Genomic DNA, 23,544 nt, shown 5'->3' with positions numbered 1-23,544 from the left:
GTCGCACACGGCCTTCCCTGGTTGCAGGTTCAGTGGAGACAACCATTCATGAAACTGGGTCTCCTGAGCTGACCACAACTTCTCAGCTGTGTGACTCACATTTCCCAGACATTTCAAAGTAAACACCGCCTGATGCCGTTGAGCCCTGCTGCCAGCATAGTAAGGAGGTGTGCAGGATTCCTTCTGCGCAGTTAGAAAGCGGGTGGCATTACCAGACAGGCTTTGGGTGCAGGTGGAGGACCGAGGGGAGGTTGAGGAGGCAGAAGCAGTGGAGGAACTTCTAGATAAAGAGGATTGACGTACAACTCATGGGGACGGCAAGACTTGGACAGCAGCCCCTTGTCCTGCTGTCACCATAGTTACCCAGTGCCCAGTCAGCGACATGTAACGCCCCTGTCCATGCCTACTCGCCCAATTGTCTGTGGTGAAATGCACCCTGTCACACACAGAGTTTCTCAAATAAGCGGTGATGTTGTGTGCTACATGCTGGTGGAGCGCAGGCACACCTTTCATTGAGAAGTAGCGTCGACTGGGCATCTGGTACTGGGGCACTGCGACGGACATAAGGTCTCGAAAATCCTCTGTGTCCACCAGGCGGAAAGGCAGCATTTCTGTAGCCAACAGCTTGCAGATGGTGAAATTCAACCTCTTAGCTTTGTCATGGCTAGGAGGAAAATGTCTTTTACTTGTCTACATCTGAGGGACCGAGGGCTGGCTGTTGTGCTTAGACAGGGTTGAGTAGGGTGTCCCCGGCAAACTTGCCGGTCTGTGAGGAAGATGCAGGCAGAAAAATTAGGTTGCCTTGATCCAAAGGTGGTGCTCTCGATGTCGGAGAGTGCTCAACACCAGCTGGTGTTTCCACTTCCAAATGAAATGATCACCTGCCAATCACACTGGCTATTGCGGGTAAAGAGGTGGCAGGTCTGCGTCCAAAAACATGTGTGACTGCTGTCCCCCCAGTCACAGAGGATGAAGAGGCCGCGCATGCACAAGATGGGGCAGACGGTGGTGGGCACGGCCCGCTAGGCCGCATTGTAGCACACTGAGCTTCCCACTGCAACTTATGCTTCATATCCATGTGACGGTTCATGCATGAAGTACTCAAACTATGGATTTTTTGGCCTCTACTTAGCTTTTGGTGACAAATATTACAGATAACACGAGTTGGGTCATCCTTATCGATCTGAAAAAATACCCAGGCTATGCAAGGCTTAGAGCCCATGCGACCTGAAGAGCCACTACGACTTGTGGTCAGAGGCAGAGTTGTGTTTGAGGATGCAGTTGTTGACGTGCTTCCAGTACTCCGTCTCTGTCCAGGAAGGCGCAAACTAACCTTGTCGTCAATAGCATCTGTGATGCCCAGCTGCGCTTGGTATCACAGATCCTAGAAGAGTGCATTGATGGAATCCTCCACAAGAGGCCCCCATAAACATTCACACATCTCCACCTTCCACCTCAGACCAGCAGAGGGAGCCCATTAGGGATATAATTAGGGAAGGTGGAGCTAGGCAGTTCAGTTCCTCTGAAGAGTTCCTGCAGTAGAGAAGCCTAAGAGAGGTCAGTCTGCAGTGGAGCTCAGTCTAGTCTAGAGAACTCAGTTAATAGTTCAGCAGTGGAGCACGAGGCTCCTGTTAGCTAGATTCAGGGAGCCCAGTTAGAGCTTAAGGTGTGCCGGCGCCATAAGATCGGTGAAGCGTGGCAAGTTGCTGTTAGTGTGTATAGCCTAGTGAGGGCCCGAGTAGGCTGAAGGCGAGTGGAAAGTTAGTACATAGGGGGCAGAGGAGCTTAACCAGCTCACCCCGAAGCATTTACCGGACACCGGATCTGAGCTTACCGGGATCTCTATGACCCAGTAAGGCATAACCGGAATCCCTAGAGAACTACAAGTCCCAGGATCGCTAAGGTGCTGATACGTAACAGAGCCAGGAGACACTTAGGCCCCGCATACTGGGAGCGTGAACTCCAAGCCAAGGCCCTACCACAAGGTCTGCCCGCGCAGGACAGAGACAAAGTTAGGCCTAGCTGCAGGCAGGTCAGAAACTTACTATGCAGAGGCAAGAAACAGGAGGCCCTACACCGGCTCATTGGGGAGGATCCTGATATGCACCCTTCACCCTACAGTGCTCCGGAATGTGCCTGAATTTCCACCAGTAAAAGGTACTGAAGTGACTACCGTGTCCGTTCCCGTTCTTGCTCTGACCCAGTTGGGTCTCGCCTGTCCTGCATTCCCCCTGCATACGCTTTTCTGAGGCCTAGCTCCACCTGTGGGGAGCTATACCATCGAGCTGCCTTATCACCGGCCTCAGTGGACTACTGCAGCGCTGGTGCTTCTCACCAGATACCACAGGTGGCGTCACGAACTCTTATAAAATTAACAATTATCCACCCTTTTAAAGACTGACCCCAGGGTACGGGCCCGGGAGCCGACCACCGCGACATCCCAAAGGCCAGGCAAAGGCCCGGGTACCGAGTCATCCCCATCCCCTGGGCTAGTCACATCCTCCTCCACCTCCTCTGCTGACCTCATCAACTGGCTGACTGTGGGTTGACAGTAAGTGGGATCTCCAACCTCGTCATCATCACCCTGTGTGTTCTCACACCCGTCGTCCTCAGAGCCAACCTCTTCCTGCCCTGACCGAAAAGTCAAGTTGTCACTCCAATCAGGTATTTGAGTCTCATCATCGTCTTCATCATTGTCTCCACCAACAGGATTTACAGTTTGGGAACAAGGGTCTACATTATGCTCAGAACCTTCTTCATCTGGTCCTGGATCCGACTCATAAAGATTCTGGGCATCAGTGCAGATCATTTCCTCGTCTGGATTAACAGAAGCTCTGGAGCAGACCTCCCTTTCCCAGGCTATAGTATGAGTAAACAGCTGTGCAGACTCAACCATCTGTGTTACCCCATACTCAGACGAGCAGCTGGAGACTTGGGAGCTGTGAGGAAGCAAGTGCGATTGGGGTGACACCTCTGAGGACTGGAGTATTTGTGATGTTGAAGTTGAGGTGAAGGAGAGCCCACTTGAAGGAGCACTTGATATACGTTGAAGCACCTGCTGTTTTTGTGCCTCATCTGGAATTTGTAGCGATGGGCGTGTCCGTAAGAAAGGGATCGTATCACATTGTCCACGAAAAGAAGTAGACATCTTAGTTTGGCTGGAAGATGGTCTTTCTTCTGCAGATGTTACTCCCCCCCCCACCGCGGGGGGGCTCGACCCACCAGCGGACAGGCACCAGTATTGAGAGAGGGGGGCGGGCCGTCAGGGTCCACCGCAGCTCTGGCACAAACCCGGCGACACGGAGGTGGCACGGGCAGGAACGGACTGGCCATGTCGGCGTCGCACTTTTTTGGTTTTAGAAGGGCATGACATGCCTATATCTGTGTCTCCCCCTCCTTTTACTCCTCCACCTCTTTTCTTTTCGCATGACTATATGTACTTGTCACTTTTCCATGTGTTAGTTGTGTCTTCAGAGCAGTTTGTCAGCTTTTGGACACCTTTGAAGGTGTTTTCTATGTGTTTCTATGTGTTTTTGTTTGCCTGCCATTGGTGTTTACGTTGTTCGAAGGTGTTCGACGAACAGTTCGACGAACAGTTCGGCGAACATACGGGTGTTCGAAGAACCGAACTCGAACACTACGGGGTGGCTCAACACTAATAATAAGTAATCATCTCCAAAGTGAGTTTTATAACACTGACCTCTGAAAGACCTTTAAGTAGTGTTGAGCCACCCCCGTAGTGTTCGAGTTCGGTTCGGTTCGTCGAACACCCGTGTGTTCGCCGAACTGTTCGTCGAACTGTTCGTCGAACACCTTCGAACACCGTTAAAACCAATGGCAGGCAAACAAAAACACATAGAAACACATAGAAAACACCTTCAAAGGTGTCCAAAAGCTGACAAACTGCTCAGAAGACATAACTAACACATGGAAAAGTGACAAGTACATATAGTCATGCGAAAATAAAAGTGGTGGAGGAGTAAAAGGAGGGGGAGACACAGATATAGGCATGTCATGCCCTTCTAAAATCCAAAAAGTGAGAAGCCGACACGGCCAGTCCGCTCCTGCCCGTGCCACCTCCGTGTCGCCGGGTTTGTGCCAGAGCCACGGTGAACCCTGATGGCCAGCCCCCCTCTCCCAATACTGGTGCCTGTCCGCTGGTGGGTCGAGCGAGCCCCCCTGTGGTGGAGGCAGCTCTAAGCTTTTTAATTTAAATTGTCTCTCTAATTTGAATGAATACACTTTAAATCCATTTACAAGGATCTATTGGAGGGCAAGTCTCATGCCAGCAGCCGCGTAATTCCAGCTCCAGTAGCGTCCACTAAAGCTGCTGCAGTTAAAAAGCTTTTATAAGGATCGAGCTCGGCTGTCCACCGCAAGGCATCCTACTGCCAGTCCCAGCCCCTATGCCTTGGGGTGCCTCCTGATGCTCTTCACTGAGTATCCCGTGGTCCCGAAGCATTTCCTTTGAAAAAATGAAGTGTCCAAACTACAGGTGGTGTAGCTTGCTTAACAGCCGGGATAATCCGCTGACTAGCAGACCCTGCTACTAGGCACAAAGTATTTCCTGGGCTAGATGCAGTTAAAAATTTGTAATTAGATACTCTCGTTGGATGCTGAGAAAGCATTCCATAGAGTCTCCTGGCACGCCATATATGATTCTCTTAAAAAGCTTGGGGTAGGGGTCTAGGGGACCCTTTTATAGCCAAAATCACGGCCCTGTATCGCAATACGTCACCTAGGCTGAAGATAAATGGAACTGTAGCACCCTGAGGGCTCGGTTGCTACAGAGGTATTGCACCTCACCCAGAGGTGTGATATCTCACTCTCAGGTAAGGATGTAGTGTGGATCAGGACCCGACACCTGCATGCATTACACCACATTGCCGTGGGGCAGGGCGACCAATATGCCCCTGAGATGGGCACGACAGTCCCTGTCCCTGGCTGGAGTGGGGGGAGGGAACACTGAGGAAGGGGAACCCTGTAGTGCAGGAGCAGGGAGGAAGCAGTTCCTGGGTGCATTGAGAAGGGAGTATAAAAGGTGGACACCATCTTAGTTCAGTGCAGAGAAGTCTGAGCAGAAGTGGCAGGGAGCAGGGGCTCTGCATGAGCTCTGCTCCGGAGGCGGGCCTAGTAACAGAGGCCCAGGCCTGGAAGAGGGAGAAGGAAGGAAGAGGAGCGGAGAAGGCTCCAGGAACGAGGAATGAAGGGATCTCAGGGGTGCGGACGGGCGAGTCGCCACCGCACGCCAGAATCCACCTGCGTGGAGGGGTCAGGCCAAAGGGGGAGACCGGTCCCCGAAACTAGTGGAGGCAGGAAACGACCCTCAGCTAGAAACAGGAGGCTGTGACATTTTATGTGGCGCAGCCCCTCGCTACACCCGCTAGGAAGGCACCACATAGGGTCAGGGAAACTGGCGCCAAGTTTACCAAGAGGGGGCCCGAGGCAGCCGGACAGAAGGGTTGGTAAGAAAGGCCAGACAAAGGACACACAAAGGGGGTCCTGTGAAGCACTCCAAAGTTATCTGGGAGTTGTCTGAGCCCCTCACCTGGTGAGCACAGTACGACGTGGGCAGCCGTTACCTGCAGACGTGGTCTGGATAATAAGAACTGTGAGTAAAGGCCCTGGACTGCATCACTGACTCCGTGTCATTACTGCTGCTGCCCTGCACCATCACCCCCATCCTCCGCATACACTGCCCTGAGGCTATACTCCTCCCGTGGGGAGTTATGCTACGCTCTGCTGCACCCACAACACCAGCCTCAGCGGTCTGCCCTGGAGCGGCGGTTCACTCTAACCGCAATCCACGGGTGGCGTAGTCGGACATTTAAACATCAAAACCACATAAATAGTTCCGCCACTGGTTTGACCGCCCTGAGCCACGGAACCGGGTCGCCGCCACGGAGACTACAACCACCACCATCCACCAAAAAGGGTCCGGCTCCGGGTGTCCCAAGGCCCAGGGGGCGCGTCAGAACATTTTCATCACCTTTCACAATCACCAATGGGACAAGGCAGGGATGTTCTCTGTCCCCTCTCTTATACATCCTAGTGACGGAGCACCTGCTCTCATCAATTCGCCATAACCCCAATATTAGGTGGATTGAGGTGGGAGGCACCGAGTACAAGTGCTCTCTATTTGCTGATGATGTCCTAGTATATATCACTCAATCACATATATCCATCCATGCTGTTATGGCTGAAATAGATCACTTTGTTACATGGTCAAATTTTAAAATCAATGCAGCGAAGTCTGAGGCCCTCGATGTCTCCCTCCCCAAATCCATATAGGATTCCATCCAGTCCAACTTTCCCTTTGCCTGGCCCTCACAGGGTATCAAATACTTAGGAATTCCTATTCATAGAGACCTCTCCCATCTATGTTATCTTAATTTTGGGCCCTTTATTGAACAACTCCATACAGACCACGGTTGGCAAGTTAGAACTGTAAGATTCACTACGTGAACCACTGGTGTTTTGTGGAAAAGCACATGTACACTGTGTTCCAAATTATTATGCAAAAAGTGTTTAGGAGTGATAAGGGAAGAATTTGTTTGTTTGTCAGTTAAACTCATTGATGGTGATGTGTGTCAGGGCTCTTTATATCACTGTAAGCAATTGCAGACACCAGTGCTAATTAGTTTGGCAGGTGTGTCCAATGAAAGGCAAGACTACTTAAGAAGGCTCTCTCACATTATTCAGCAGCCTACATTTTCTGCCAAAATGGGAAAGAAAAAGGATGTGTCGGCTGCTGAGAAGCAACAAATTGTGGAGTGTTTAGGTCAAGGCATGACTACAATCAACATTGTGCGATGATCAGGATGAAGTGTCTTGGCAATCAAGAAGTATGTAGCTGATTCACAGTACACACGTGTGCGTGCTGATAAGGGCAAATTGAGGACTCTTTCCTACAGGCAATTACGTCAGGTTGAAAGAGCAGCGGCAAAAAAGCCTTGTCATAGCAGCAGACAAGTTTTTGAAGCTGCTTGTGCCTCCAACGTCCCCCGAACAACAAGATGCAGGGTCCTTCAGAGGTTTGCAGCTGTGCATACGCCATCCTGTCGACCTCCTCTATCCACTTCACACAAGCAGAAACGGCTCCAGTGGGCCAAACATTACATGAAGACTGATTTTAAAACTGTTTTGTTCACGGATGAGTGCCGTGCAGCGCTCGATGGTCCAGATGGATGGAGTGGAGGATGGCTGGTTGATGGACACCCCACGCAAACACGGCTACAGCGCCAACAAGGAGGAGGTGGAGTAATGTTTTGGGCTGGAATCATGGGGAGAGAGATTGTCGGCCCCTTTAGGATCCCTGAAGGCGCTAAAGATGAACTCCATAATGTATGTGGATTTTCTCAAACAGCACTTCCTGCCATGGTTCAAGAAGAAGAACGGTGTATTTCACAGCAAGATCATTTTTCTGCATGATAATGCACCATCTCATGCTGCACATAAAACATCTGCATCTCTGGCTGATATGGGCATAAAAGGGGACAAACTTATGGTGTGACCCCCATGCTCCCCTGACCTCTACCCCATTCAGAACCTTTGGAGCATCATTAAAAGGAGTGTCTATGATGGCGGGAGGCAGTTCACATCTAAGCAACAGCTCTGGGAGGGTATTCTGTCCTCATGCAAAACAATTGAAGCAGAAACCATCCAAAACCTGACAAATTCAATGGACGAGAGAGTTCAGAAGCTCCTTTCGAACAAGGGGTCCTATGTGAAAATGTAACATCACCTAGAATAAAGTTTTGAGTTGAAAACTGTTTGATTTCAGTTTCTAACAACCTGCTAATGCTTATAATTTCAAAAATGACAATTTTTTTGGTCTTTATTAAAATGAAAAGGTTGATCGAAAAGTTTGGGGGATCTAAGAGTGTGGCAACCCAGTAGTCATGATTACTTCGAATTCTGACAATATGAGGGTCATGCTGCAGGTAGTGCAGCAAGAAGGCACTTATGTGTCTTGCGCATCTCGGAGCCCCAAAATTATTTTCCGGGCTAGATGCAGCTAAAAATTATTTTTAATTTTAAATCTGGTGGAGCTTATTATAGATGGCCTAATAGGATCAGTGCTGCACACTGCTACAAAGCCCAAATTATTTTCCAGTCAAGATACAGATAAACATGATTAGTAATTTGAAAGCTTAAAACGGTTGGTAGGGTGATTTTAAACAATCATCAAGCTTTTACTCTCCCCAGGATGACACAGGGGTAGAAAAGTCGTTTCGGATCCATGATTTGTTCATCTTTATGAACGTGAGTCTGTCTACATTATCAGTGGAGAGCCGCGTGCGCTTATCTGTCAGCACACCACCAGCAGCGCTGAACACACGTTCAGACAGAACGCTGGCTGCGGGGCATGACAAGATCTCCAAGGCGTAAGTGGCTAGCTCCGGCCATTTATCCAGATTGGAAGCCCAAAAAGAGCAAGGGTCCAGTGACACAGTCGTGGCTTCAATGTTTACTTGGAGATACTCCTGTACCATCGTCTCTAGGCGTTGACTATGTGTCAGACTTCTTGTCTCCTGTGGCCTTGCTAAGGATGGGCTAAAAAAGTGGTGAAATGATTCCGCAAAATTGATGTTACCACCAGATACTGTGGTTCTGTTATGGTTTGAGTGCTGAACACTTGACGGTCCCACGGTTGGCAAGTTGGAACTCTGAGATTCACTACGTGCACCACTGGTATTTTGTGGAAAAGCACATGTAAGATTCTGCAACAGTCTCTGCTGATACTCCTGCATGCGTGCATCCCTTTCTATGGCAGGAATAATTTCTGCAAATTTACTTTTGTACCGGGGATCTAACAGTGTGGCAACCCAGTAGTCAGGATTATTTCTAATTCTCACAATTCGAGGGTCATGTTGCAGGTAGTGCAGCAAGAAGGCACTCATGTGTGTTGCGCATCCAGGAGCACCAAGTCCCTGTTGTGTTGGTGGCGAGGTAACAATCATGCTTCCTTCCTCTGTCCTCTCCCCCCAACCTCGCACAACAGAAATGTGATCAAGGTCTCCCTCATCTGATGAGTCTTCCATCAGTTCGTCCTCCACTTCTTCCTGGGCTCCTGCACCTTCCTCACTAGTTTGGCTGCTACCATGCGCCCTGGTAAAACCATCTCCCCCACCCTCACATGCCTGCCGCCTTGGTGCTGCCGACCGTCTGGACCTTGCAGATGTTAGCCCTTCCGCATACAACTCCTCCTCCTCTACTTCCTCCACCTCCTCTTGTGCCACCACCTGACTCCGAATTCTGTTTAACATGTGCTCCAGCATGTAAATCACCGGAATAGTCATGCTGATAATGGCATCGTCAGCACTAAACATCTTCGTTGCCATTTCTAAACTGTGCAGAAGGGTGCATAGGTCCCTGATCTGAGACCACTCCTCCAGCGTGATTTGCCCCACCTCTGAATCTCGTTGGCCCAGGCTATACGTCAGAACGTATTGCACCAGGGCTTGTCGGTGCTGCCACAGTCGCTGCAACATGTGCAGAGTTGAATTCCACCGGGTAGGCACATCGCATTTTAGCCGGTGAAGTGGCAGGCCCAACGACTTCTGTAGAGATGTAAGTCGCTGAGCTGCGGGATGCGAACAGCGGAATGAGCACACAGCGACCGTGCCCTCTGCAGAAGGCCATCTAGTCTGGGATAGTGGGCTAAAAATTGCTGGACAACCAGGTTCAACACGTGAACCATACAAGGCACGTGTGTGACATTGCCCCGGCGAAGGGCCGCACCCAGGTTTGCAGCATTGTCGCACACGGCCTTCCCTGGTTTCAGGTCCAGTGGAGACAACCATTCATGAAATTGGTTCTCCAGAGCTGACCACAACTCCTCAGCTGTGTGACTCACATTTCCCAGACATTTCAATGTAAAAACCGCCTGATGACGTTGAGCCCTACTGCCAGCATAGTAAGGAGGTGTGCAGGATCCCTTCTGCGCAGTTAGAAAGCTTGTGGCATGACCAGACAGACTTTGGGTGCAGGTGGAAGACCGAGAGGAGGTTGAGGAGGCAGAAGCAGTGGAGGAACTTTGACATAAAGAGGATTGACGCACAACTCGTGGGGACGGCAAGACTTGGACAGCAGCCCCTTGTCCTGCTGTCACCATAGTTACCCAGTGCCCAGTCAGCGACATGTAACGCCCCTGTCCATGCCTACTCGTCCAAGTGTCTGTGGTGAAATGCACCCTGTCACACACAGAGTTTCTCAAAGAAGCGGTGATGTTGTGTGCGACATGCTGGTGGAGCGCAGGCACACCTTTCTTTGAGAAGTAGTGCCGACTGGGCATCTGGTACTGGGGCACTGCGACGGACATAAGGTCTCGAAAATCCTCTGTGTCCACCAGGCGGAAAGGCAGCATTTCTGTAGCCAAGAGCTTGCAGATGGTGAAATTCAACCTCTTAGCTTTCTCATGGCTAGGAGGAAATGGTCTTTTACTTGTCCACATCTGAGGGACCGAGGGCTGGCTATTGTGCTTAGACGGGGTTGATAAGGGTGTCCCCGGCAAACTGCCGGTCTGAGAGGAAGATGCAGGCGGACATGTTAGGTTGCCTTGATCCAAAGGTGGTGCTATCGATGTCGGACAGCGCTCAACACCAGCTGGTGTTACCACCTCCAAAGAAAATGATGACCTGCCAATCACGCTGGCTGTTGCGGGTAAAGAGGTGGCAGGTCTGCGCCCCAAAACAGGTGTGACTGCTGTCCCCCTAGTCACAGAGGATGAAGAGGCCGCGGATGCACAAGATATGGCAGACGGTGGTTGGCCCGGCCGGCTAGGCCGCATTGTAGCACACTGAGCTTCCCACTGCAACTTATGCTTCATGTCCATGTGCCGGTTCATGCATGAAGTACTCAAACTATGTATTTTTTGGCCTCTACTTAGCTTTTGCTGACAAATGTTACAGATAACACGAGTTGGGTCATCTTTATCGATCTGAAAAAATGCCCAGGCTATGCAAGGCTTAGCACCCATGCGACCTGAAGAGCCACCACGACTTGTGGTGAGAGGCAGAGTTGTGTTTGAGGATGCAGTTGTTGACGTGCTTCCAGTACTACGTCTCTGTCCAGGAAGGCGCAACCTGACCTCGTCGTCACTAGCATCTTCCTCCACCTCCTCTGCTGACCTCATCTCTTGGCTGACTGTGGGTTGACAGTAAGTGGGATCTCCAACCTCATCATCATCACCCTGTGTGTTATCACACCCGTCGTCCTCAGAGCCAACCTGTTCCTGCCCTGACAAAAAACTAAAGTTGTCGCTCCAATCAGGTATTTGAGTCTTATCATCGTCTTCCTCATTGTCTCCACCAACAGGAGTTACAGTTTGGGAATGAGGGTCTACATTATGGTCAGAACCTTCTGCGTCTGGTCCTGGATCCGACTCATAAAGATTCTGGGCATCAGTGCAGATCATTTCCTCGTCTGGATTCACAGAAGCGCTGGAGTCGACCTCTGATTCCCAGGATATAGTATGAGTAAACAGCTCTGCAGACTCAACCATCTGTTCTACCTCATACTCAGACGGGCAGCTGGAGATTTGGGAGCTGTGAGGAAGCAAGTGCGATTTGGGTGACACCTTTGAGGACTGGAGTATTTGTGATGTTGAAGTTGATGTGGAGGAGAGCCCACTTAAAGGAGCACTTGATATCCGTTGAAGCACCTGCTGTTTTTGTGCCTCATCTGGAATTTGTAGCGATTGGCGTGGCCGTAAGAAAGGGATCTTATCACATTGTCCGCTAAAAGAAGTAGACATTTTAGTTTGGCTGGAAGATGGTCTTTCTTCTGCAGATGTTACTGTTGCTTTAACACCTACCCCACGGACACAACCTTTTTTCCCTTTCCCAACACGCCTATTCCCCTTTCCACCAGCAGCAGGCCTTTTTCCACTCATTTTGGTGGTTAACTAATTCACAACTCTGGAGTTGTTTGCACAAAAAAACAATGGATGGTAACCGAGCAGAGCTGAGTGGCCAAACTGTGGTATTAGGCCAAAACTATTGGCTGGGTTAGATGCAGAAAAAAATATATTCAGTTTGCAACCTGATGGAGGTCAGTATAGATGGACTAATACAACAAGTCCCACACACAGCTAGAAGCCCAATATTTTTTCAGAGGTACTGTAGATGCAGATAAAAATTATTTTTAATTTGCAACCTGATGGAGGTCAGTATAGATGGACTAATAGAGAAAGTCCGACACACTGCTAGAAGGCCAAATATTTTTTCAGAACTAGATGCAGAAAAAAATTATATTCAGTTTGCAACCTGATGGAGGTCAGTATAGATGGATTAATAGAACAAGACCCACACACAGCTAGAAGCCCAATATTTTTTCAGAGGTAGATGCAGAAAAAAATATATTCAGTTTGCAACCTGATGGAGGTCAGTATAGATGGACTAATACAACAAGTCCCACACACAGCTAGAAGCCCAATATTTTTTCAGAGGTAGATGCAGAAAAAAATATATTCAGTTTGCAACCTGATGGAGGTCAGTATAGATGGACTAATACAACAAGTCCCACACACAGCTAGAAGCCCAAATATTTTTTCAGAGGTACTGTAGATGCAGATAAAAATTAGTTTTAAATTGCAACCTGATGGAGGTCAGTATAGATGGACTAATACAACAAGTCCCACACACAGCTAGAAGCCCAAATATTTTTTCAGAGGTACTGTAGATGCAGATAAAAATTAGTTTTAATTTGCAACCTGATGGAGGTCAGTATAGATGGACTAATAGAGAAAGTCCGACACACTGCTAGAAGGCCAAATATTTTTTCAGAGCTAGATGCAGAAAAAAATTATATTCAGTTTGCAACCTGATGGAGGTCAGTATAGATGGATTAATAGAACAAGACCCACACACAGCTAGAAGCCCAATATTTTTTCAGAGGTAGATGCAGAAAAAAATATATTCAGTTTGCAACCTGATGGAGGTCAGTATAGATGGACTAATACAACAAGTCCCACACACAGCTAGAAGCCCAATATTTTTTCAGAGGTAGATGCAGAAAAAAATATATTCAGTTTGCAACCTGATGGAGGTCAGTATAGATGGACTAATACAACAAGTCCCACACACAGCTAGAAGCCCAAATATTTTTTCAGAGGTACTGTAGATGCAGATAAAAATGAGTTTTAATTTGCAACCTGATGGAGGACAGTATAGATGGACTAATAGAATGATGCTATGCCCAAAAGATTTTACTTCACTAGGTGCAGTAAAAAAATTGGTATTCTATACACAGGTGGTATATCTTGCAACACAGATAGGCTACTCCACTGACTAACACACTCTGCAATAGGCCAAAAAGGATTAGCTTTGCTAGATTCAGCCAAATGCTGTGAAAAAAACTTGCACAGCACTGGCACAGACCTGCCTGGCATAAACTGATAGGAACTGATGTAACCTAGTCCTGAAAAGGACTCCAATTACAATTAGTCTTTACTCCCACAGCCTATCTATTTAAGAGCACAGACCTCCCTGATAAAAGTCGTAGGAAATGCTGTAACCTAGTCCTTAAAAGGACTGCAATCACAACTATTCCCTACTCCCAAGCTATCTGTATATTTGTGCGAAAATTGGCTTGAAATTAACAAGGTATAGCGCACACAGCAACAGCGGTGCCGTCTAACACGCAGCTGCAGCAGTGAGAAAATGGTGGCGACGGGGAAAATGGCTTGGTCTTATAGGGCAAGGACATGTGACATACACTGCCAATGACACATGCCCTTGCTTGTGTGAAAAAAAGCACTTCGCTCCGTGTGTGCGCTGCTGATAGGCTGACAGATTGCACCTCCCCACTGCAAATGCGGGAAAGAGAAAAAAAAATGGAGATCTTCATTATTCCTGCAGAGATCCATCCCCTGCCCCTCCCCCCACCCCGCTGTACACTCAAACTGCGTATTAACATTAATTTTCATCATTACTGAGAAAAAATCCAGTTATGATTTTGGTGCACGAACAGTTATCGAACATAACCTCGAACAGCCGAATTTTTATCAAATTGTTCGTGTTCGCCGAACGGCTCGAACACCGCCCAAAACAGCTCGAATTTGAGATTGGCGAACAGTTCGAGTAGAAGAACGCTCATCTCTACCTTTAAGGTCACATTGTATCTGACCCTGATTCACCATGTATATTTCAAGAGATTTTATGTTCGTTTCAATGTGAACAATGCTTAAAGGGTTTTTGCAAGAAGTGTTTATATGTGATAAGGGTTGCAAAGTGCTACTGACTGGTGACGATCAAGGTCTTGAAACCCCCATCGATCGGTCAAAATGCAGCTCTTAAGTGCACAGCTCCAGCATGAACTGTGCACGTAGAGAGGTGAACAGGTTCAATAGTAAGGTTATGGGTCCGTGCACCTCTCTCACAGAGCAGCGTATGGAACTGACCCCGTCCAGCGTTCTCTGCATATGCTCCTGCAGAAACTGTGCTCTTCAGTGTTTTGTCCGATCGGTGGGGGTCTCAGTCATTGAATCCCACTGATCATCAGCACCTTGTAGACCATATTATATTTAAAAACATTTTGCACTTTTTAAAATGTATTATGCTAGCCAAAGACAAGATGTAACCACTTCTTAAAAAAACCTCAAAGACTAATTTTCTTTGTTAACCCTTTACTAATATATGATGTACTGGTATGTCAAATGTTGAGTGCTGATGTATGGATCAGGTTCAGAAGCTGAGTCGGCACCATTTATTATGCTTTGTTTATATAGCGCCATCATATTCCACAGCGCTTTACAGACATTGTTATCCCTGTCCCCAATGGAGCTCACAATGTAACTTCCCTATCAGTATGTCTTTATTTGAACTGTGAGAGGAAACCCTCGCAAACATGGGGAGAACATACAAACTCCTTGCAGATGTTGTCCTTGGTGGGATTTGGACCCAAGACCCCAGCGCTGCAAAGCATTGAGCCACCGTTCTGCCCAGCATATCCAGGAGATGCTGGCCTCATTCATACAGTTCACATCTTATTAGCAGTGACTGGAGCCATCTCAGATCGCTGCTATTTAACCATTTAATTACTGGTGTCATTCACTGACAGCAGCATTTAAATAAAGTAATTAATTGTGCACTCGCACATCATCCCACTGGCAAGATGATTATTGGAAGCTGATGGGTCGACATGATAGCCAGGGGCATGTGAAGATCCACCGTGGCAGCCATATTTTTCTTATGAAGCCCATTGTCTAGATACTGCAATACAGTAATATTAATAAATCAACAAAAAAATATTTGGTATCGCCACATATGTGAAAGTCCAATCAATTTAACCCAAACGTTAAATGAGGAAAAAAAATGGAAACACAACAATTGCTTTTTTGGGGGGGGGGTGAGAGGGGTATTGGGGGTTGCTGCACCTCCCTAAAAAAAAGAATTAGAAAGCAATTCAAATTTTGGATCTACCTAAAAATGTTATCAATAAGAATATCAGTTTGCCACACAAATTAACAAGCCCACCTACAGCTCCGTCCATGGGATAATTAAAAGGTTACGGGTTTCAGAAAATGGCGACACAAATCAATTTTTTTTGAACACCTTAAAAAAAGCAAATTATAAAAATTTGCTATCACGGTAACAAAAAATACATTTTCAAAACAATTTTATTCAGAAGTATTTTATGAAGAAAAAAATGTTTTACTTGTGAAAAATATGGTCATTGACAGCGACAGTTTCAATGTGCTTCGATGTTATAGTAGTGTCCTGAATTCATCATTTCTGTGGTTTTATATGCATGTGACATGATTTGTAGAAAATATTCAGCTTGAACACTGGAGCTAAGCAAAGCAATGATGGATGGAGAATAAATCGCTCTGACTTTGCCCCCATCATCCGGAGGATTGCCTGTTATTTATATACTTTGCACATTTCTGCATATTGTGTGGAAGTTTTATTGGCGTTGTTTTTCCCACCCTACAGAAGTGGGACAGCAGGTGAACAGCAGATCTGTGTATCCGCTGATGAACCAAGAGAGACATTTACGATATCAAATGCAGCCAAGCGGTACCCGCTCTCTGGGAGACGGAGAATATCTCCACGGCAACGCAACTAGCAGCTGATGACCTGATCTATGGAAACCGGAGACTGTTTCACAGGCTCACAAGCTCGAACTGATAAAGCTCATTGCTTTCGCTGCTGGACTCCGGCTTTTAATTTTAATATTCATTTCCTTGGATTTTATTTTCAGAAATCCCGCACTGATGGGAGGGTGACAGTTTAGCTTCTTGCGCTAACAAGACGGAATACATAAACAGAGATGTTTCTCCCCTTTACAGCTAGACGCTTGTAATCACTTCACATATTTAGGGCCATTCCAGCAAATCAATTATTCCGAAGGGTTCAACTTTTAGAAACCGCCAGAGTAATAATTCACAATGATGAGAATTGTTTAAAAGGCATTTATGCGACGGAACACAATTTATGCAAATGAGATTTGGATGACAGTTTCATTGACAGCGTGATGATGTAACCAGCTGGTGGCGCTATTGCTATGATCCTTGTCGCGTACTACCGTCCAAACACAACACAATATGACCCATCGTAAATAGGAGTCTGGGATTTTAGGGTAAACTAGATCTTAACCCTAAACAAAACTGTAGGTATCATCTGTAGAGAAATCAAAGTGCACAGATGTACAGTATACCCAAATGATTATAAGACATTATATAAGGGCTCATTCAGATGTCAGTGATTTTCCTCGTACACAAAAAACTGATTTTCATCAGTGATTTGGATCAGATTTTCATCAGTTTGGTCAGTGTGTCAGTTTTTACCATCACATTTTTGTTACTTTTTTTTCAGATGAACAAAAAAAATCTGATGGAGGTCTCTGAAGCTTCTCCTATCAAACAGTTAAAAATGGAAGAGCATATGGATGTCATCTGAGTGCAGTCTGATTTTTTACCTGTAGACTTGCATTGGTGAGTTTGATCCCTCACTCAGATAAAAATCAGATGTGTTGGTGGTGGAAGCGACTCGGTCTGCAAAAATACAAGGACATGTGAACAGCTATGGGCAGCACAGTGGCTCAGTAGTTACTTTGCATTGTAGCGCTGGGGTCCTGGGTTCAAACTCCACCAAGACAACATCTACAAGGAGTTTGTATGTTCTCCCAGTGTTTGTGTGGGTTTCTTCTGGGGTCTCCGGTTTCCTCCACACTCCAAAGACATACTGATAGGGAATCTAGATTGTGAGCCCCTATGGATAATGTCTGTAAAGCGCTGTGGAATATGATAGCGCTATATACGCAATGCATAATATATAAATAATAAATAGCAGCTCCATATTCTAGTGCAGACTATATTAACTACAAGTTCTATCCGTGAAAAACCGACATCTGAATGAGCTCTTACACAAATATTACTGACACCAGATCACTGGAGGTATAATGTGAAAGCATGAAATAACTTTGAGGGTGCGAATTCACCATATAACAATCAAACAAACTTTGGATGATGTAAGTGAAACACTAGTGTGAGCATTAGTAAACTGGGACTGCCAGCGGACAGGCATTTATCATCTATTCTCCGGATAGGTAAAAAATATCTTTGGCACTAAGTTTAGGCCGGATGCCGACAGTCCTTAAAAGTAGGGCACTTTTTTCACCTGTCCATGAAAAAAAATTGATGTTATTTTTTTTAGGCTGGAGGGTCTAGTGAAGATTTTTATGACTGTATTTTTCACCCTTTCACAGTTCACAGTAAATGCAGCTAATGTCTTCATATAGGAGTAATGGTCTGTTGACATGCATCACTTAAAATCTTAATGATGTATTATGATCATCTAATGTGTCCGTAAAAAAAGTTGTCTGTCCATGATTTTTTGAGAAGCTGTCTAGAAAAAATAAAAAACAAAGTTGTCAATCTTGGTTTTAAGGTAATAACTTGCGATCCTTGGGGGTCCGAGAGCTAGAATCCCCATCTATCCCATGATCAGGTATCTGCATAGCCCCATCTAGGCAAAGTGGTTGTGGACTCATTCCCACCACCATTGTATTCATTGACTATGACACAATAGATGATGCATATGCTGTGGATAGGTGGGTAAGTGGTAACCTTGTGGAAAGGTGACAACTTGGTACAAACTGTTTTAGCACTGCATGGTGGCCATTCAGATGAACCTAAAGAGTTAAATGATTCCAGAAAGTATCATCATGGACAATAATTTTTACAATCACAGAACTTGCTAAAGTAAAGAGCTATATCTACTTCCTTACACCTGCAAGAAAGGCTTTGAAACACTTGTGAGATGCTAGTTCTGCATTCTTATCATTTGAGACCCGAACTTTAATCTGGGTATTTACAATACAGTGGTTAGCACTGTTGCTTTGCAACTCTGGGGTTCTTGGTTCAAATCCCCTCAACAACATCTGCATTGAATCTCTATGTGCTATTTTGTCTTGCATGCGCTTCCTCCAGGTTCTCCGATTTCCTCCCACTCTCGAAAGAAGTACTGATAGGGAATTTGGATTATAAACCCCAATGGGGCCAGCTATGACAGTGTCTGCATAGCGCTGAGGAAAATGTTTGCGCTATATGAGCAAGCCTAATAAATAATTTATAATGTGATATTCATTTTATGTAGATACAGGAGTGCACCCAATGGGCAATTCTCATTGACCTTTAAAGCGATTGTCCAATCTAAATCGATAAGTCTGCAGTCACACAGAGTTACTGCAGATCTTTGAATCCCCCCAGCGCAGGCACTGTGCGCTGCGAAGATTGGCCGGTTTCTGAGCTGGGAACGGTGGTAATGTATGTGATATGCATAATCCCAGCCAGAGCCCGTCTAGGGGGCTCAGCCTCAATCCAAACATTTATATTGAGCGAGGCTGCGACCACTGGAAGGCTTCTGGCTGGAAGTATGTATATCGACTGGCGAATCCCTGCAGCCCACAGTGCCTGCTCTGGGGGGGGATTCATAAGTCTGCAGTCACACAGAGCGACTGAAGACTTTTCATTTTACACTGGACAACCCCTTTAAGGTTAGCTGATAGGAGTGAAGCTATGATTTTAGCCTATCTGAAGATAAAATGAAATAAGCTGTGGGATTCAGCTTTTTATACACTACAGCTTTATCTTAACAAGCATATCATTAGGCTCTGACAAGTATAAATGATTTTCCTTTCGGTAAGTCAAGGGACACAGCCACTAGATTGACAATATGGTTTAGATCAATCACTCAAGCACACAGCACTTTCTCTCCAGTCTCTTACGACCGTACTCATGAATTAAAGTCCTCATGACTGATGGGTTCTCATTAATGTTTCCCTTAATACTGTGTGACATGCAGATCCGGCTTATTTGATTGGCAGAAAATGTTCTGTTCTTAATGGGAGGACTACAATAACTAGTTGTAAGCAAGCATTAGCATTGCATTGAAATCAGCTTCCATGTCACCATAAAACACTGTGATTTTGATGTTGTGCTCAGCTCAGTCTCTCTTATACTTAACTTCGTCTGATTTTAAATGCTGCACATTGATATACTAAAATATTCAATTTATAACTAATTATTATAATTAAAAACTACATAATGTAAAAAGTTAAATATACTATAGTTTGGTAGAAAACATTTAGAACACGCATAAAGTATATTATATATCTATTATGGATGTATCCACTTCAAGATGACACAGTAACTGGTAGTGACTTTGCAAATGGAACAGATGTTTACTTTGCTTATGGCCCCTAATAAAGCACTTAGTCTCTCAATGAGGGCAGTTACACAGTGTTGAGGTACAGAGCTTAGTGGTTACATAACAAATAATGGGAAAATGCCTGACGATCACCTATCAGAGTTAGGGCTCATTCACTTGTCAGTTTTCACAGATAGCACTCGTACCTATAATTGTGAATGGCGCCATTCACATGACCATGATTTTTCACGGACTGAACAGTTCACGCAAAATCGGGGAGACATGTCTGATTTTGATCCAAGTGTCGGATCAAAATCGGCAATGCAAGTTTATGGATCCGTGGAAAAATTGATTTTATCTGAGTGCTGTCTGATTTTTAAGGACTGATAAATAGGAGAAGGTGGAGAACATTTTTTACATTATTTTTACGTTTGAGAAAAACTGATGAAATTCATACGAATCTCAGACCTAAGTCTGATAAAACTCTGATGAAACTGTGACTGAAATCACTGATGGAGCTCAGTCTCATGCGTGACTAGTGAACGAGACCTTAACGCATAGAGCTGAGTAATTGAACATCAGAGTTGAGTTACAGAGTTTGGTAGTTACACATCAGAGTTGAGACAAGGAACTTGGTGGTGCACATCAGAGTTGAGACAAGGAACTTGGTGATGCACATCAGAGTTAAGAAACTGAGCTTGATAAGTGCTCACCAGAGTTGAGGCAGAGCTTGTAGGATTCCAGAAGCAACAGTAATAGTTCTTATCACAGTTTACATAGTAATGCACAAGGGGAGGTTTCAAGTGTCTTAAACCATGATGTCTCAGTTTTTACATGACCATAATGCAGATATAGGCTGGAAGTGATCTGCAGCCACCTCTCTTCACAGAGTGCTTATTTGAACAGGACAAATAGTAACTGCAGTCCAGATCAAGTGGTTCACATCATAAGTGGCAGTCCCAATCCAACACGAAGAAACTCATGGTCACTACTCTTCTCAAGAAGCCCAACTCTGACCACAAATCCTCCTCCATGCTTCATAGTAAAAAATACTCCTTTGCAGCACAACAAATACCCAATAAACTCACTAGCTAACTTATTTATCATCTAGCCACCTGACCACTAGGCAAGCTAAGCTAACGCCTTATATACCCTTAACAGTTAAAACAGTTACCTTTGGTCAGTGTTTTCTAAATCTCTGTATCATGCAATAACTCCTCAAGACCTTCTAAAGGCATGAACAGTAGATGATTGTAACCATTAACAGCAATGTACACTACCGTTCAAAAGTTTGGGGTCATTTAGAAATTTCATTATTTTTGTAAGAAAAACACATTTTTTTTCAGTGAAGCTAACATTAAATGAATCAGAATTACACTCTATACATTGTTAATGTGGTAAATGACTATTCTAGCTGCAAACATCTTGTTTTTAGTGCAATATCTACATAGGTGTATATAAGCCCATTTCCAACAACCACCACTCCAGTGTTTTAATGGTACATTGTGTTTGCTAATTGAGTTAGAAGGCTAATCGATGTTTAGAAAACCCTAGAAAACCCTTGCACAAGTATGTTAGCCAAGCTGAAAACGGTTTGGCTGATTTAAGAAGCTATAAAATTTACCTTCCTTTGACCTAGTTGAGAATCTGGAGCATTACATTTGTTTGTTCTATGAAACTCTCAAAATGGCCAGAAAAAGAGAACTTTCATGTGAAACTCGACAGTCTATTCTTGTTCTTAGAAATGAAGGCTATTCCATGCGAGAAGTTGCCAAGAAACTGAAGATTTTCTACAACGGTGTGTACTACTCCCTTCAGAGGAGAGCACAAACAGGCTCTAACCAGAGTAGAAAGAGAAGTGGGAGGCCCCGCTGCACAACTGAGCAACAAGACAAGTACATTAGAGTCTCTAGTTTGAGAAATCGACGCTTCACAGCTCCTCAACTGGCAGCTTCATTAAATAGTACACGCAAAACGCCAGTGTCAACGTCTACAGTGAAGAGGCGACTCCAGGATGCTGGCCTTCAGGGCAAAGTGGCAAAGACTGGCTAATAAAAGGAAAAGATTAATATGGGCAAAAGAACACAGACATTGGACAGAGGGAGATTGGAAAAAAGTTTTATGGACAGACGAATCAAAGTTTGAGGTGTTTGGATCACACAGAAGAACATTTGTGAGACGCAGAACAACTGAAAAGATGCTGGAAGAGTGCCTGATGCCATCTGTCAAGCATGGTGGAGGTAATGTGATGGTCTGGGGTTGCTTTGGTGCTGGTAAAGTAGGAGATTTGTACAAGGTAAATGGGATTTTGAATAAGGAAGGCTATAACTCCATTTTGCAATGCCATGCTATACCCTGTAGACAGCGCTTGATTGGAGCCAATTTCATCCTATAACAGGACAATGACCCAAAGCACACCTCCAAATTATGCATGAACTATTTAGGGAAGAAGCAGACAGCTGGTATTCTATCTGTAATGGAGTGGCAGGCGCAGTCACCAGATCTCAACCCCATTGAGCTGTTGTGGGAGCAGCTTGACCGTATGGTATGCAAAAAGTGCCCATGAAGCCAATCCAACCTGTGGGAGGGGCTTCAGGAAGCATGGGGTGAAATTTCTCAAGATTACCTCAGCAAATTAACGGCTAGAATGCCAAAGGTCTGCAATGCTGTAATTGCTGCAAAGAGAGCATTCTTTGACGAAAGCAAAGTTTGAAGGAGAAAATTATTCTTTCTAATAAAAATCATTATTTCTAACCTTGTCAATGTCTGGACTATATTTTCTAATCATTTTGCAACTCATTTGATAAATAAAAGTATGAGTTTTCAAGGAAAACACAAAATTGTCTGGGTGACCCCAAACTTTTGAACGGTAGTGTATGTAAGGTAGGAAATATATTTTCAAAGTATTACATATAATTTAATCTATTATTTTGGCAAATTCCTCACAAATTACACACACAATGCAAAGTTTATATTGCTTAATGGTTATGTTCAGACCTAAGAGTTACTATTTGAACATTATAGTGTTTGTCCATTTATGATACTACTGTACATTTACATACATATGGGGCAGAATGGCATTCCTCAGGTACCCTCTGCCCCACTACATATATGATTTAATTAGCATCACTTTCTGTTTATTTGCAACTTGGTATTCTAAAGTCTGGTGTAGCTTCTTGAGAATTACAATGAACATCGCATTTTTGGACCAATGTGTCCGAGGGTAACATATAGCATCATGCATATCTCCTAAAGTAGTGACAGGATGCCATCTTAAGGCAAGTTGTTCATGTAACCCAACAGTCCAATGTATTGCAGCATGCCTACTTTGACTCACTACTGTGCTGGGCTGCAATATGGTGCTTTTTTGAGAATATTTCCTTAGAGAGGACCTGTCACTTGGTCAAAGAAATTGTGTTAAATACCTATTGAAATCCCTAAGCTCTGCTGATTTTACTATTCTTTTCGATTTTGCTCTGCATTACCCCATTGCAGAGATATTCACATTTGTTTCTTCTTGAGCACAGTATGTGAAATCTCTTCTTGTAGTCAATCTGGGTGTTTCTTCAGAGTCTTCTCTGGGGGCCTGCGCTTTTAACCCTCCCTTCCAGACACTGCCAATCACAGCTCAGCAGCATCTGAGACTGCTAGATCAGCTGATGAGCTGTGATTGTCAGGGTCTGGGAGGGAAGGGTGAAAGTGGACATTCCCATAGAAAATTGAAAAAACACCCAGTTGGTCTGCAAGAAGAGATTTCTTATAGTGCACTCCAAAAGCAACAAATGTGAATATCTCTGCAATGGAGTGACTAAGCACAAAATGGAAAAGAGTGACAGAATCAGGGGAGCTCAGGGATTTCTGCAAGGTATTTAACTTTTTTTTTCACAAG

General features: G+C 45.2%; 1 protein-coding gene and 1 long non-coding RNA gene across 3 annotated transcripts in view; one reads left to right on the top strand and one right to left on the bottom strand.

Annotated features, from left to right (window-relative positions):
* LOC141165569 (uncharacterized) overlaps positions 1 to 17,519 on the top strand; it is a 46,150-nt gene extending 28,631 nt beyond the window's left edge. Inside the window, exon 3 of one of the 2 annotated variants that reach the window (XR_012251175.1) lies at positions 15,939 to 17,519. This is a non-coding gene — a long non-coding RNA (uncharacterized lncRNA). The remainder of the gene's footprint in view (positions 1 to 15,938) is intronic. The other variant, XR_012251174.1, reaches the window with a different exon arrangement.
* Positions 1 to 23,544, bottom strand: part of KCTD16 (potassium channel tetramerization domain containing 16) — a 449,673-nt gene that overhangs the window by 82,798 nt on the left and 343,331 nt on the right. The gene's annotated exons all lie outside the window — the stretch shown is intronic.

Source organism: Phyllobates terribilis, unplaced genomic scaffold (assembly GCF_046119375.1).
Source record: "Phyllobates terribilis strain yellow unplaced genomic scaffold, ASM4611937v1 Scaffold_11__3_contigs__length_659146591, whole genome shotgun sequence".
NCBI classification, from domain to species: Eukaryota; Metazoa; Chordata; class Amphibia; order Anura; family Dendrobatidae; genus Phyllobates; species Phyllobates terribilis.
Note: the sequence above shows the minus strand (reverse complement) of the source record. Positions and strands in the feature narration are given on the sequence as shown.